This window comes from Anser brachyrhynchus (assembly GCF_964034855.1).
Source record: "Anser brachyrhynchus genome assembly, contig: SCAFFOLD_593, whole genome shotgun sequence".
Classification (NCBI taxonomy): Eukaryota; Metazoa; Chordata; class Aves; order Anseriformes; family Anatidae; genus Anser; species Anser brachyrhynchus.
This window is the reverse complement of record NW_027663714.1, coordinates 6661-18382: the sequence shown is the minus strand read 5'-3', so window position 1 is coordinate 18382 and position 11722 is coordinate 6661. Positions and strand designations below refer to the sequence as shown.

Genomic DNA, 11722 nt, shown 5'->3' with positions numbered 1-11722 from the left:
TCCTTTCTCCCAAAGGACTCGTAGCTCTGTATCATGAAGCTCACCTGACAGCACTGTGCTGAAAATAACCCACATTCTCTTAATGCTGTATCATCAATGTCAAATATTCTTTCCTCATATATTTTGCAGCCTGTGGAGTTCACATTCCTGTCAGCCTTCACAAACGTGACTTTGCAGTAGTCTTTTAGATTTCTCATCACAAAATGCACTTGAACACAAGCTTAATGGATATTTTTATTCTATAAAGTTGTGTGAAATGAAATGTTACGAGACTGTTGGGACAAGGAGAGTGGATATTGTATCTATAGTTTAAATGTTACTTATATGTTTGTTTGTAGTTATGTCTGTTTCGCTAGACTGGGATGCTTTCTTCTTTCACTCTTCAGGTCGTGAACAAGATTTTTGCATGATGTGCACGATGGAGACTCACATTAACCAGGCCCTGCGTTGCACTGTTGATGCCATCGAGCCTACGCGTGTTATCAATAACCTCAGTCGTAAGTGGCTTCAGATGTGTTTCTTTTTCAGTATCTTGTAATCTTCAAATAATTATTTGATGTGTATAAATGGTTTTAACACTGTAAAGAAGAGAGATTTTAGAAATACGAGAATTATTTCATTTTTAAATGAGGTAAATACTATCATCTTCTTATTTAGGAATAGGACAACATTTCCATTTTGGCAGTCAAGAAGACGCACACGAGTTCTTGCGCTATACTGTCGATGCTATGCAGGAAGCGTGCTTGAATGGAAGCACCAAGTCAGCATAAACAAATTCACTTTTATACGTTCTCTAGCACCTTGTAGTCCTTTATTTACTATCAAAACTGAAAGTCTACGTCATCCTTGGTTTTCATAAAACTCTTTGAAGAGTTAACTGTGTGCCTTAAATCTTCTGAGGTCTGATTATAATTTATTTCCAGATTGGACAGATCTTCTCAAGCTACCACCATCATTCATCAAATATTTGGAGGATTTCTAAGATCAAGAGGTACTTTAAAAAATATTCCTGTCCTTAGAACTGATCTGTGTCTTTTGTCGGTAGTAAAGCAGTCTGCAGTTTGTCTAAAGTAGTATCTATCGACAACTTGAATTTGGACAGTTAGTCTCCTCCACGTATTGTTAAGCATTTATATTTTGCTTCCACTGAAGTGCTTGAATTGCAAAGCAGTTTCGGATACGTATGAGGCATTTCTTGATATCACTTTGGATATAAAGGTAGGATGTTTTGTAAATATAATTCATGATGTTTAAGTACATGTATAACTTTCTAAATTAAACTTGTTTAACTTAAAAAACCAAACCACATACAATGTTAAAATATAAGAGCTTGGTGGTGGTTAGAAAGTGGATTGGACTTTGTCCTTCTGTGGAACCCCTGTAAATAGTCTCCGCATAAGGAGACAGCTCCACGTAAGGACACAGTTCAAGAGCTGTGCAAGACGCTGCTTAGTGAGCCAGCACAGGCTGCTAACATTAATTACCACAGAGCCAGCTCACATTCTCAACTCACAGGAACCTGCTGCTGCCTTCCACTCCAAATCATTCTCCATAGCTCCTTGCTTCAGCTCACCACTACTACAAAATGAAGCAACAACAACAACAACAACAACAACAGCAAAGCTGCGTCTCCTTATTTCTAAATGAAGTTAAAAGATAACTTATGCTCTAAGTCATGCAATACATAAAACTAATATCTAGTATTAAGACATAATTAGTAATAATCTTACTCGCTACATTTGTAGCAATTCTCTCCATCCAGCTCTTCAGGTTTCACAAATAGTTCTAGAGCTCTGGTAACAGATGAAACCGCCTAGAGGAGCGAGAGAGAAGAGCGTAAAGTCACTGTAAATTCAAAATTCCAGAGATGCACTAGGAGTTTATAAGAGAATCTGACTAATACATACGTAAGCGATCTACTATGAGCACTGTGAAGAAGGAGGCAGGAAGAGCATGCTCAGCGTTTACCTTACCTGGAAGTCATTTTACTTTGAAACAAATCATTTTCCAGTAACGCAGACAGCATCTATAGTGTGCTTTGTCATCAATACTGGGAACAAATCCAGCAGTCTAACAATTAGATGTATATTGAGGTAGAACAACAAAGAAGTATGCAAAGAAGAAATGCTGTTCTGAATAATAGCCAAAATATTCATAGCCACTGTATTTGTTCTCCCCACATAGCTGAAAAAACAACACTTGAAACATATTTTTCAAAACATATTTTAATATCCAGCAGACTGTTCAGTCATCAAGCATTTAAAGACTGTTTTAAATAATCTCTAGATTAATCTAAAAGGAATCCCATAAACTGCAGCCGCTTACCTTTAATATACTCGCTGGATGCGATGGAGCTGTATTTCTTGCTTTCACCTGCACTGGAAGGCTTCCCTTCCTTGTGAGGTTGTTTACTGCCCTCACTTCTGCATTGCTCTCATAAAGAGCCATCTGGAGGATGGCATTCTTCCTTCTTCTCCCGGGTTTTCTTCTGGAAACGAGGACCTAAGTATTCCAAGAAGCCTTTCACTTTCCTGATGTTTCTCCTTTTTCTTCTTTTTGTTTTTCTTCTTTTTGTTACGCTTGCGATTGGGATTGTCAAAGTGGAGCGCAGAGAAATACAAATCATCAAGTCTGAAAGAAACATGCAAGTTAAAAAGAGAAAAAAAGATGTGGCACTTGTTGCATATAGGAAACTTTATTTATTTTACCCCAGGGGATGATTTGCCGCATGTCAGTGATTTTGTGGTACTTTGTGCACATGTAACTTCCTTTAGATGCAGCAAACTTAAGCCCTCAGATTGAAGGACCATAGGTCCTGGTTGGTACACAGATCATTAACAATGGTTAGCTCTGGAATATATGCAAGTAAAAAAAAAAAAATGTTTTAACCTAATCCAGAATGGTGTGCAGATGTGATTCGAACTACGTGGTCCAAAGCTAGTGCTCTGACACAATTCAGCAATATCTTTCCTGTCTTCACTGATCAACCTAATGATCCCCAGTCATGATCCCCAGCCAGATTATGCTATCTAAATAACTTAGAAACTATGAAAAACTGGCACCACTGGGGATGCCAGTCGTGCCAGTGCAATCTCTGGACTCACTGCAGTGCATCCCCAGTGGTGCCACTGCCCTCTCTGGACTCACTGCACTGCATCCGCAGTGGTGCCAGTGCACTCTGCAGACTCACTGCAGTACATCCCCGGTGGTTCCAGTGCACTCTCTGGACTCACTGCACTGCATCCCCAGTGGTGCCAGTGCACTCCCTGGACTCACTGCAGTGCATCCCCAGTGGTGCCAGTGCAGTCTCTGGACTCACTGCACTGCATCACCAGTGGTGCCAGTGCACTCTCTGGACTCACTGCAGTGCATCGCCAGTGGTGCCAGTGCACTCTCTGGACTCACTGCACTGCATCTTCAGTGGTGCCAGTGCAGTCTCTGGAGTCACTGCAGTGACATCCCCGGTTGTAACATTAATTACTTCTTTAATTACTGCATCCCCATTAAAAACAAGCAGAGACAAGTGTTTGAAAGCATCTTCTTTTTCGCCCCCAAAACAAACTCGTTTTAATGTCTCACGCATGCTTATGCTATTTGAATAATATTTACTTGCATAATATATATAATTCATGATGTTTAAGTACATGTATAACTTTCTAAATTAAACTTGTTTAACTTAAAAAACCAAACCACATACAATGTTAAAATATAAGAGCTTAAGAGAGCAGATGGAAGCATCTGCCTCGAGGGCAGGTGAGTTGGCAGAGTAAGGGAGCAGATGAGAGTACCTGTCCTAGCTGTGCTGTGGCTTTGGATGCTGCCGCGGCCTATGCTTTTCTTTTTCTTTCGCAGGTGCCTTGCACAGACTCAGAGGGGCCAAGCTGCACTCTGAAGAGCAGCACGAGAAGGGCAGGCTGGTCGTGAGTGGGGTTGGAGCGGAATGGCCAAGTTGCGCAAGGTGACTGCGAAGGGTATCCATTTTGCTTTTCAGGTGTCATGGCAGGCTCTACACAGAAGTGGCTGAGGATTTGAGAAGAGGTTACAGAGCATCAAGGAGCAGCACGTGCAGTGACGGTTTCCAAACGGTATGGTTGCTTTCTCTTCTGTTCATCAGGTGCCACAGGCAAGGTGGGCTGTGACGTTAGTCTTTAGAATCGGAGCTAAGCAGGTCACTAGAATGCCACAGGGCATCTGAGAAGGGTGTTTTAACAGAAAAAGCTTGTCTGGCATGGCAGTGCCTGATGGCAGCGTGTTTCCACAGGTGAAGAGGTGCCTGAAGCCCCATCCTGTCTAGCCTGCGCACACCTCGCTGAGAATGAAAGCCGCTTTCCAGTAATTCAGAAAGCCAAGTTACATCTCGGCCTCGAGCATCTGGGGCCTGTGCTTTTGGGCCTGTCTGTAGCATTTGGCACTTGCATTAATACTTTCTTGGCATATATTTAGGCTTTTGGGGCCAGTGTCTTGGGGGGGTGTGGAGCTGCTTGTACACCTTTGGGGCTTGCATCTGGGGGGGGGGGGGGTTGGGAGTTGCTTGTACACCTTTGGGGACTGTGGCTGGGGGGGGGGGGGGGTCAGGGCCTGCATCTGGGGGGGTTGGAAGCTGCTCCTACAATGTAGGGATCTGTATCTGTGGGGGTTGGGAGCTGCTTGTACACAGTATGGGCTTGCGTTTGGGGGCAGGTGTTGGGAGCTGCTTGTACAATGTAGGGATCTGCATCTGGAGGGGGTTGGGAGCTGCTTGTACACCTTTGGGGCTTGCATCTGGAGGGGGTTGGGGCCTGCCTCTGGGGGGGTGGTTGTGAGCTGCTTGTATACTGTAGGGGCCTGCTTGTACACCTTTGGTGGGGCCTGCGTCTGGGGGGGGGTGGGAGCTGCTTGTACACTGTTAGGGCCTGCCTTGCGGGGGGGGGTGGGAGCTGCTTTTACACTGTAGGGGTCTGGGTCTTGGGGGGTTGGGGCTGTTTGTACACCTTTGGGGTGTGCCTCTGGGGAGGGTGGGGAGTTGCTTGGACACCTTTGGGGCCTGTGTCTGGGGGGGGTTGGGGCCTGTGCTGGGGGGGTTGGGAGCTGCTTGTACACTCTAGGGTCTTCTGGCGGGCTTTGGAGCCTCCCTTTGAGGGGGACATTTGGGAGCTGGTTGTACACCTTTGAGGCCAGAGTCTGGGGCGTGGGGGCTGGGGCTGGGGCCTGCATCTGGGTGGGGTGGGGTCCAGTTCATGGGGGGGGGTTGGGAGCTGCTTGTGGACAGTTGGGGTCTGCATCCGGGTGTGGTTGGGGCCTGCTTGTAGACTTCTGCAGCCTGCGTCTGGTGTTTGGGGGCTTTTCTGTAGCGTTTGGGGCTTGCATTTTGGCTTTGGGATGTGTCTTGAGCTTCTGGGGCCTAGCTGTAGTGCTTGGGGCCTGCGTCTGGGGCTTTTCTGTAGCATTTTGGTCACGTGTTTGTGATTTGGGGTGTGTATCCAGGGTTTTGCCTTTTTTGTAGTTTTCAGCTATGTGTCAGTTTCTTTGTCAGTTGCCTGGGGTTAGGGGCAGTTTGGGGTTTGGATCATTAGTCAGTGTCATTAGCGTTGGGGGGTTGATATGAAGGGTTAGGGTTGTGGTTAGAGTTGTTAGGGTTAAAGGGAATAAGGATTTTAGGGTAAGGGGATCAAGGTTGTGGGAATAAAAATGTTTTTGCACAGAGTTACATCGTTTAGAGGGAAGGAAGGTGGTACTGAGATATGCTTGCAGTGATAAGAAAGCTTCACAGACAACCTTGTAAAATGCAGACAACCAGAATCCTTAGAGCAATTGGGTGGAAATCACGGTGTAAGAAACATTACCACCTCAAAGAGGAAAACAGTCAAGAAAAAAAGAAAATTGACTTGTAACAGGCCAGCAGCTGTGTATTTTCTGTGAAGAACCAGATAGATTGTGAACCTGGATTACCCGGTCAATTGGGAAACTGGGGAGGGTCCTGGTCACCGAGAGGGAAAAAAAAATTTATATAAACTGTGTTATGGAACTAGTACGTGGCTTGTGGGACACCTGCCATTGCACTCGTGAATAAAAATGCTACCTCACTGAGATCCTTGCCTGAGCCTATGTTATTAGTTACAGAGTGTTTTTAACAAGGTGTTAGGGTTTTAAGGTTTCAGGGCTAAGGCACTAGGGTTGGGTTTCAGGGTTAGGGTTTCCAGGGTTTAGGGTTAGGATTTTAAGGTTGTTAGGGTTGGAGTTAAAGGGTTAGGGTCTGGGGGTTAGTGTGTTAAGGTTTTAAAGTTTTTTGGGGTTTTAGTGTAGATAGGGTTTTTAGGGGTTAGGGTCATAGGGTTTTATTTATGGTAAGGTATTTAGGGTTAGGGGTTTAAGGTCTCAATTTTTGTTTGTTTTTAAGGTTAGGGGCTCCAGGGTTAGGGCCTTGAGAGTCTTAATTTTTTGGGTTAGGGTTTAGAGGGTCTTAATTTTTAGGGTTAGGGGTTTTAGGCGTAGGTCTTCAGGGCTTTAGTGTGGTAAATTTTATTGGGTTAGGGCTGAAAGGGTTTTTAGGGTTAGGGTTTCTAGAGTTTTTTGGGGTGGGGGTTAGGGTTAGATGCGTGGGTGCCGTAGGGTTAGGGGTTAGGCCTAATATTAGGGCGGAAGGCCAAATTAAGAGGGTGGGAGACCCCCAAAATTGAAGGGTTGAAGCCCCAAGTTAGGGGAAGGAACCTCAAAGTTGTGGGGTCCCCCAAAATTGGGCAGAAGAACTATTAATATTGGGGGAAACCCGAAAAAAGGAGGGTGGGGGACTCTAAAATTGGGGGGGACCCCCAAAAGTGGTCAGGTCCCCCCAAATTAGGGGAGGAACCCCCAAGATTGGGTGGGTGAACCCCCAAATTGGGGGGAAGAACACTTAAAATGGAAGCGTGAAATTCCAGAATTGAATGTGGACCCCCCAAGAACTGGGGAGGAATCCCCAAAATTCGGGGGGACCCTCAAAATTGGGGTTAAAGCCCCAGATGTCGGGGAGTGAAGCCCCAAATTAAGGGATGGAACCTCAAAAATGTGGTGAGAACCCCAACATTGGGGGAAAGAACCTTAATATTAGGGTGGCAGGCCTAAAAAAGATGGTGGGGGACCCCAAAATTGTGGGGGGATTGGAAGGGGGGGGGGAATCCCCAAAATGGAGGGGGAACCCCAAAACTGGGGGGGCGAAGCACCAAATTAGGGAAAGGAACCGAAAATTGTGGGGAAGAACCCTGAAATGGAGAGGTGAAAACCCGAAATTGAGGGGAAAACCCCAAAACGGCGGGAAAACCTCCATAAACACAAAATGGAACGGGGAATGTAACAGAGCAAAAAACGTGGCGTCCTACGGCAAACTGCGAGGCTCAATTTTCCGGGGAGTGCTGGGAAATGTAGTTCTTGGGAACTGGGTTTCCGGGAGGCCATGTTGCCTTCCCAGAGCATGTCGGGAGGTGCAGTTCTCGAGAAGCCGCTTACCGGGCAGCCATATTGGGAGTCCGGGGAATGCCGGGAGATGTAGTCTTCCGGCACTGGGCTTCCGGGAGGCCATATTGGTTTCCCAGAGCATGCCGGGGTATGTAGTACTCGAGGGCACTGGGCTTCCGGGAGGCCATGTTGTTTTCCCAGAGCATGCCGGGAGATGTAGTTTTCCGGCACTGGACTTCCGGGAGGCCATATTGTTTTCCCAGAGCATGCCGGGAGATGTAGTTCTCGGACACTGGGCTTCCGGGAGGCCATGTTTTTTTCCTAGAACATGCTGGGAGATGTAGTCTTCCGGCACTGGGCTTCCGGGACGCCATATTGGTTTCCCAGAGCATGCCGGGCTATGTAGTACTCGGGGGCACTGGGCTTCCGGGAAGCCATGTTGTTTTCCCAGAGCATGCCGGGAGATGTAGTTTTCCGGCACTGGACTTCCGGGAGGCCATATTGTTTTCCCAGGGCATGCCGGGAGATGTAGTTCTCGGACACTGGGCTTCCGGGAGGCCATGTTTTTTTCCTAGAACATGCTGGGAGATGTAGTCTTCCGGCACTGGGCTTCCGGGAAGCCATGTTGTTTTCCCAGAGCATGCCGGGAGATGTAGTTTTCCGGCACTGGACTTCCGGGAGGCCATATTGTTTTCCCAGAGCATGCCGAGAGATGTAGTCTTCCGGCACTGGGCTTCCGGGAGGCCATATTGGTTTCCCAGAGCATGCCGGGATATGTAGTACTCTGGGAGGGGTGCACTGGACTTCCGGGAGGCCATGTTTGGATTCCGAGGAATGCCGGGAGTTGTAGTTTTCCGGCACTGGACTTCCGGGAGGCCATATTGGTTTCCCAGAGCATGCCGGGAGATGTAGTTTTCCGGCACTGGACTTCCGGGAGGCCATATTGTTTTCCCAGAGCATGCCGGGAGATGTAGTCTTCCGGCACTGGGCGTTTTTTGCTAATAATAATTTTTGTACTAATAACATAGGCTCAGGCAAGGATCTCAGTGAGGTAGCATTTTTATTCATGAGTGCAATGGCAGGTGTCCCACAAGCCACGTACTAGTTTATACAGTTTAACACAGTTTATATAAATTTTTTTTTCCCTCTCGGTGACCAGGACCCTCCCCAGTTTCCCAATTGACCGGGTAATCCAGGTTCACAATCTATCTGGTTCTTCACAGAAAATACACAGCTGCTGGCCTGTTACAAGTCAATTTTCTTTTTTTCTTGACTGTTTTCCTCTTTGAGGTGGTAATGTTTCTTACACCGTGATTTCCACCCAATTGCTCTAAGGATTCTGGTTGTCTGCATTTTACAAGGTTGTCTGTGAAGCTTTCTTATCACTGCAAGCATATCTCAGTACCACCTTCCTTCCCTCTAAACGATGTAACTCTGTGCAAAAACATTTTTATTCCCACAACCTTGATCCCCTTACCCTAAAATCCTTATTCCCTTTAACCCTAACAACTCTAACCACAACCCTAACCCTTCATATCAACCCCCCAACGCTAATGACACTGACTAATGATCCAAACCCCAAACTGCCCCTAACCCCAGGCAACTGACAAAGAAACTGACACATAGCTGAAAACTACAAAAAAGGCAAAACCCTGGATACACACCCCAAATCACAAACACGTGACCAAAATGCTACAGAAAAGCCCCAGACGCAGGCCCCAAGCACTACAGCTAGGCCCCAGAAGCTCAAGACACATCCCAAAGCCAAAATGCAAGCCCCAAACGCTACAGAAAAGCCCCCAAACACCAGACGCAGGCTGCAGAAGTCTACAAGCAGGCCCCAACCACACCCGGATGCAGACCCCAACTGTCCACAAGCAGCTCCCAACCCCCCCCCATGAACTGGACCCCACCCCACCCAGATGCAGGCCCCAGCCCCAGCCCCCACGCCCCAGACTCTGGCCCCAAAGGTGTACAACCAGCTCCCAAATGTCCCCCTCAAAGGGAGGCTCCAAAGCCCGCCAGAAGACCCTAGAGTGTACAAGCAGCTCCCAACCCCCCCAGCACAGGCCCCAACCCCCCCCAGACACAGGCCCCAAAGGTGTCCAAGCAACTCCCCACCCTCCCCAGAGGCACACCCCAAAGGTGTACAAACAGCCCCAACCCCCCAAGACCCAGACCCCTACAGTGTAAAAGCAGCTCCCACCCCCCCCCGCAAGGCAGGCCCTAACAGTGTACAAGCAGCTCCCACCCCCCCCCCCAGACGCAGGCCCCACCAAAGGTGTACAAGCAGGCCCCTACAGTATACAAGCAGCTCACAACCACCCCCCCAGAGGCAGGCCCCAACCCCCTCCAGATGCAAGCCCCAAAGGTGTACAAGCAGCTCCCAACCCCCTCCAGATGCAGATCCCTACATTGTACAAGCAGCTCCCAACACCTGCCCCCAAACGCAAGCCCATACTGTGTACAAGCAGCTCCCAACCCCCACAGATACAGATCCCTACATTGTAGGAGCAGCTTCCAACCCCCCCAGATGCAGGCCCTGACCCCCCCCCCCCAGCCACAGTCCCCAAAGGTGTACAAGCAACTCCCAACCCCCCCCCCCAGATGCAAGCCCCAAAGGTGTACAAGCAGCTCCACACCCCCCCAAGTCACTGGCCCCAAAAGCCTAAATATATGCCAAGAAAGTATTAATGCAAGTGCCAAATGCTACAGACAGGCCCAAAAGCACAGGCCCCAGATGCTCGAGGCCGAGATGTAACTTGGCTTTCTGAATTACTGGAAAGCGGCTTTCATTCTCAGCGAGGTGTGCGCAGGCTAGACAGGATGGGGCTTCAGGCACCTCTTCACCTGTGGAAACACACTGCCATCAGGCACTGCCATGCCAGACAAGCTTTTTCTGTTAAAACACCCTTCTCAGATGCCCTGTGGCATTCTAGTGACCTGCTTAGCTCCGATTCTAAAGACTAACGTCACAGCCCACCTTGCCTGTGGCACCTGATGAACAGAAGAGAAAGCAACCATACCGTTTGGAAACCGTCACTGCACGTGCTGCTCCTTGATGCTCTGTAACCTCTTCTCAAATCCTCAGCCACTTCTGTGTAGAGCCTGCCATGACACCTGAAAAGCAAAATGGATACCCTTCGCAGTCACCTTGCGCAACTTGGCCATTCCGCTCCAACCCCACTCACGACCAGCCTGCCCTTCTCGTGCTGCTCTTCAGAGTGCAGCTTGGCCCCTCTGAGTCTGTGCAAGGCACCTGCGAAAGAAAAAGAAAAGCATAGGCCGCGGCAGCATCCAAAGCCACAGCACAGCTAGGACAGGTACTCTCATCTGCTCCCTTACTCTGCCAACTCACCTGCCCTCGAGGCAGATGCTTCCATCTGCTCTCTTAAGCTCTTATATTTTAACATTGTATGTGGTTTGGTTTTTTAAGTTAAACAAGTTTAATTTAGAAAATTATACATGTACTTAAACATCATGAATTATATTTACAAAACATCCTACCTTTATATCCAAAGTGATATCAAGAAATGCCTCATATGTATCCGAAACTGCTTTGCAATTCAAGCACTTCAGTGGAAGCAAAATATAAATGCTTAACAATACGTGGAGGAGACTAACTGTCCAAATTCAAGTTGTCGATAGATACTACTTTAGACAAGCTGCAGACTGCTTTACTACCGACAAAAGACACAGATCAGTTCTAAGGACAGGAATATTTTTAAAAGTACCTCTTGATCTTAGAAATCCTCCAAATATTTGATGAATGATGGTGGTAGCTTGAGAAGATCTGTCCAATCTGGAAATAAATTATAATCAGACCTCAGAAGATTTAAGGCACACAGTTAACTCTTCAAAGAGTTTTATGAAAACCAAGGATGACGTAGACTTTCAGTTTTGATAGTAAATAAAGGACTACAAGGTGCTAGAGAACGTATAAAAGTGAATTTGTTTATGCTGACTTGGTGCTTCCATTCAAGCACGCTTCCTGCATAGCATCGACAGTATAGCGCAAGAACTCGTGTGCGTCTTCTTGACTGCCAAAATGGAAATGTTGTCCTATTCCTAAATAAGAAGATGATAGTATTTACCTCATTTAAAAATGAAATAATTCTCGTATTTCTAAAATCTCTCTTCTTTATAGTGTTAAAACCATTTATACACATCAAATAATTATTTGAAGATTACAAGATACTGAAAAAGAAACACATCTGAAGCCACTTACGACTGAGGTTATTGATAACACGCGTAGGCTCGATAGCATCAACAGTGCAACGCAGGGCCTGGTTAATGTGAGTCTCCATCGTGC

At 47.1% G+C, this 11722-nt stretch overlaps 1 long non-coding RNA gene across 1 annotated transcript; it reads right to left on the bottom strand.

Moving 5' to 3' along the window:
* Window positions 1-438: 438 nt before the first annotated feature.
* On the bottom strand, window positions 439-7829 carry LOC308186941. The gene is made up of 3 exons (XR_013944398.1): window positions 7462-7829; window positions 1731-1813; window positions 439-578 (listed from the first exon to the last, which is right to left on the bottom strand). It is a non-coding gene; the product is annotated as an uncharacterized lncRNA (long non-coding RNA).
* Between the last annotated feature and the right edge of the window lie 3893 nt (window positions 7830-11722).